We start from the raw sequence: 4,603 nt of genomic DNA on the forward strand, positions 1-4,603 counted from the left end.
CTGTGCCTTATCATATAGCCATCAGGCCATGTATACCAGCGCAACAAGTGGAACACCGCTGTGTACACATGAATGACCTGTGCTGTTCTTTGGGCTTCTTGTTAAACTAACACGAGTAATGGTCCGACGGCTCTCTTTACCTGCTTTTGTCCGATGTTGGCGATTTGAGCGCTTTATAATAACCTCTAACGCTAAAAGGTCTCGCTTAATTAGGACAGAAATTCGTTGAGTACCTGAGCCATGGTAGGCTGGCACGAAAAGGGTCGAGCTGCTAAACTCATGGGTAGTGGGTTAGATGGGCATTCATGGCGAAAGAATTTCGATGAATTCTGGTTCAAAATTTAATTTAATTCAAATTTATTCCACACCTGCCAGACGTTCAGTGCACGGACAAAAAGCCTGAAAAATGCTTGTCTATAGGTTCGTATACCGGACAATGGCATGCGGTGACGTGAATCACATATCACAAAAGATGTCACAAAACTATACCTATAGGCTACAGTCTCGTAACGACAAAAGCACACATAACTACGAAACTAACCATCACAGCTACACGGAATAACATGTACGCAAAGGTAAAGCATAAAATACACAACAAAAATACGAGAAATTCACTTGCATATACAGGAAACCAACACGCTAAGGTATTGAGCAGAAAAATAAATAAATTGCACGTCTGTGCGTGCACGTATATCAAAGCTACGTCAGAACCATCATTTCTAGTTAGTTCATTAAGTAATGGTGGCAATGTGTACCTGAGAATTTGTATACCACCCATGTGCTTATATTCAGATGCACAGTAGTGACCCTGCTGGTGGTCGAAATTATCCCGCAGCTTTGCGGTACAGTGAGCCTCATGGCCACATCGTGGTTTTGGCACTCGCGAAAACCCCATCAATACATACGTCGTGACGTGCGCGTTTTAGTAGACATCGGCAGTCGGTATCCACTGCTCATAAACACAGCCACACATGCCGAGCTCACCTGGTGTATATGATGCAACTGGTATGCAGAAAGAAAACTTTGGATCGGTGGAACTTTAGTTTATAAATAGAGTGAATGAAGTTTGCTGGAATAGTGTTGATCTATAGTATTTTACGGCGCAGGGGTGAATGATGGTCAAAGAGCGCCGTTTCATGTGACATAGGGTGTGATCAGTGATCGCGGTTAGTGGCTTCATAAGGACTTTAAAACTTGCGGACTCAAGTTGAGTAAAAAAACACGATTGCTAAAACCGGGACAGAGGACGTTTTGCTGGGAGATCCAACTGTATATGTACAGGGTAAATTTTTATGAAAGGGAACACGCGAACGCGTGTCCTGTGTGCTCCGATGGCTCCCTGTAGCGCGATCAAGCGGGAGCAATAGCAACTACAGCCTCCATTCCCGTCGTCTAGTGGCGAGTAAAACAACTGGTCATTGGTGATTTGAAACCGACGGCAAGATGGTAACCACTTCCCCGTCAATGCGATTACGTAAGTGTCCAGGCGTGATCATTCCACCGGTTCCGTATCACCAACGATCGGTTGTTTTGCTCACCGCTAGATGACGGGAACAGAGGCTGTGGTTGCTATCGCTCCCGCTTGATCGCGCTACAGGAAGCCGCCGGAGCACACGGGCCACACGTTCGCATGTTCCCTTTCATAAAACTCGACACTGTACATTGTAATACAACACGATGCTTTTTGCTTTCACAAGTTTTGAACTTCGACATATCTATATAAAAATAATGAAACAAGTTATGCCACCTCCTGCAGGCTATATTATACTCTGCAGGTATTACAGCAAATGGAATTACCGTTAGCGTTTCTAATGCAAATGTGTGATTGGCTCAACAAGAACAAAAGTTCTACCTGCCAGTCTGAGTTTTTCCAAGAACACTAACGATGAGCACCCTTTAACAATGAGAGAAGCCTCAGAGAACGGTAGTTTTTATCGTACCGCTGCCCCGTAACCATCTTACTTCTCTTGTCGTTTGGATCAACACTGGCCGCGATACTGGCTCTCGATAAGCGGGCGTGCGGGCACACGAACTGCGTACAGAACAAAAAAGCTTCGCGCGGAGCTCATCACGCCACGCGACCGGATCGCAGATGCGCGCAAGAATCCAGTCGAGCACCTCTCGGCGTATCGGCTCCACGCGAAAGCACAGACATGCAGGCGTCGGAGGTGTGTTTGGAGGCGGGGGTGGTGCGCGCCGATGACAAAAGCTCTCCCTCCATATCGGGCTCATTGTTTTGTTGTTTCCGTAGATTAAGCGCGCGTGACTGCACAGGCGATAAGTCACGTATTCGGCGAATTCGCTGCGATTAAGGTGAATGGTCACGCGCAAAATGATTGGCGGTGTTATTGAGTGTCCGTCTTTCACACAAACGTTCATGTAAGAGTACATGAGCCGGTGAAGTGGATGATTTCATGAAACGGGAAAGAATAACGAATGCGTGGCGTGGAATAAAACTATATACAACGCTCTTAATCAGGTCCTGGCTAAGTGAGGCTATGTCCAGGAAACCAGAAGAAAAATGTCTTGTTTGCTTACTGTGTCTCGCATTTTAAGTGGGATTTGATTGAGAATAATGTAAAAGCCTACACAAAATGGAGCATTCACGAAAGAATTCGTTCACAGACTTGTATGACAATTTGCTGCGTTTCAAGGGCCTAAATCACAATATGATTATAAGGCACGCGGTACAGTGAAAGGTTATGGTATTTCCGATATCTGCTGTTCTTTAACGTTTGCTCTTAAAGAACAACCTCGATTGAAATGCGTCAGGTGCGGAATAGATTGTATCTGGAACTTCATAGATTCAGCAGCAGAACATCGTAACCACTGTATTGCTGTGCTGTACCGAGTTATTGGCTTTATAATTATTTTTTTTTTCGAGAGCAGGCTTCTTTCCGCTTAAGTAGACCAGCAAAAATACGAACCGTGACCACGTCTGCGGGTATCAATGTAAATACGCACTGCCCAATTACTCCTAGTCACAGTTCTGAAAACATTCGTAGTCGAATACGTTCACAGTTCATCGCCCGCAATGTTCAACGACGTCTTGATTACAAAGGACACAAACCATGTGGATTGTTTCAGCACTTGCCGTAACAAAACGAGCCACTAGTGTGACCTTATCTGGTGCCTGCCTGAACTCGGACAAAAATGCACTTCGTCAATTAGTACACTCGTCCACCGGGGCTATCAATTACTACATGCTCTTTGTCAATCGGAGAAGTTGAGAACAATAGCAGAAACAGCTGCGCAATTAACAGCGCACGCTTCAACTGCTTTTGAGTTATCGGATCATGATGCGCTAATGGTAGATATAATTGAAGAAGAAGCAATGTTATCGGCTCGACGTGAACGAAGCTGTCTCAAGAGGCTCTTGTGCCTAAATATGAGGCACTTCACTATTAGAACGTATACAAACGCTAACGTTCAGTCACCGCGGTAATACGTTGTGTTAATGCTGATAATGCGGAACTTTCCATAATTAGGAAACTTACATCTCTTTGCTTACTCTCGGAAAGTTTATTGGAATGAATGACACCCAGCGATTTACGCCTCTAGGAATGCAACTATTAGCGGTGCGATTTTACAAGGCCATTTGCCACACTAAGCCTAACACTTGTCACGGATATTTAGCACGAACGCTACGACCTAAATCAGTGCACGCATATCTCGCATTCAGCTCAAAACTACTCCGAAATACCTTTAAGGAAAAGAATTCATTACCTGCTGGTATACAGGCGCTTCGGGTGATACAGCCCCAGTGTGTGCCCGCCACACACATTACTCACTGCCAGGAATAATGAGGGGCACCTATGGTGAAGAATACGTTATCCTGGGAGCTAAGAAAAGTGCATCGTTTGTGGTACTTGCACATTAGAACAACAACCATTCCGTAGCCGAAATGCACCTCGTGTTCTAGTTTGAGTGTTGCAATGCTGGCTCGTTTGCAAGGTGACGTAAGGGGTGAGCGTAGCACGTTAAAAAGCATGGACACAAAAGACGCAAAGAAAAAAACGCAGAGTGTCTTCCCGTGCCTCAATCGTTGCATGCAATACTGTATTGCCTATAACCTCAGTATCGGAATCGTGAAATGCGCTGATGCTTTCTTCCTGAACGCCCCCAGGTAGGCGAGGCCTCGAACGTCAAACGAACTATACGATAGCCGCGCACTTGTACGACGTCGCTCACCGTTTGAAGATGTGAGGGTATCCGCAGCTAGCGAGCAGCACACGGATTCACGGCTTCCTGTTGTCGCGGTGCCCCTTGCCCGCGCTGGGCTTCCGGAAGGAGGGGCAAATCAGTGGCACACTCTCTTCGAGATCCTTTCTTCGCCCCGCTTGAGTACCAGACCAACCACGAGCAAAGTCCGAACTGCGACCCCTTCCTGGGTGGACCGTGCTTCTCGTCTGAGCCGCGGTGCGCCGCACGGCGGGCCAGTCACATGGAGCACCAGGCGGGGCTTGCGTCATGCGCAGTTCGGCCGGGAGACGGTGGTGGCCCGGGCCAAGAACCGAAATCTATCCAGGAATAGATCTTCACCCCCTCTCGACAGCAGCAGCCTTTCTCTATCGTCAAGGCGCCTTTCCGTCGTTTTCGCTGC

The 4,603-nt window shown here is 46.8% G+C and overlaps 1 protein-coding gene across 2 annotated transcripts in view; it reads right to left on the reverse strand.

Moving 5' to 3' along the window:
* The window catches only part of LOC119172453 (FYVE and coiled-coil domain-containing protein 1), a 48,307-nt gene extending 43,973 nt beyond the window's left edge, over positions 1-4,334 (reverse strand). For both annotated transcript variants that reach the window (XM_075891764.1, XM_037423564.2), the window contains exon 1: positions 4,192-4,334. The gene's annotated coding sequence lies outside the window, so the exon portion shown is untranslated. The remainder of the gene's footprint in view (positions 1-4,191) is intronic.
* Between the last annotated feature and the right edge of the window lie 269 nt (positions 4,335-4,603).

Source organism: Rhipicephalus microplus, chromosome 4, assembly GCF_043290135.1.
Source record: "Rhipicephalus microplus isolate Deutch F79 chromosome 4, USDA_Rmic, whole genome shotgun sequence".
In the NCBI taxonomy this organism is placed as follows: Eukaryota; Metazoa; Arthropoda; class Arachnida; order Ixodida; family Ixodidae; genus Rhipicephalus; species Rhipicephalus microplus.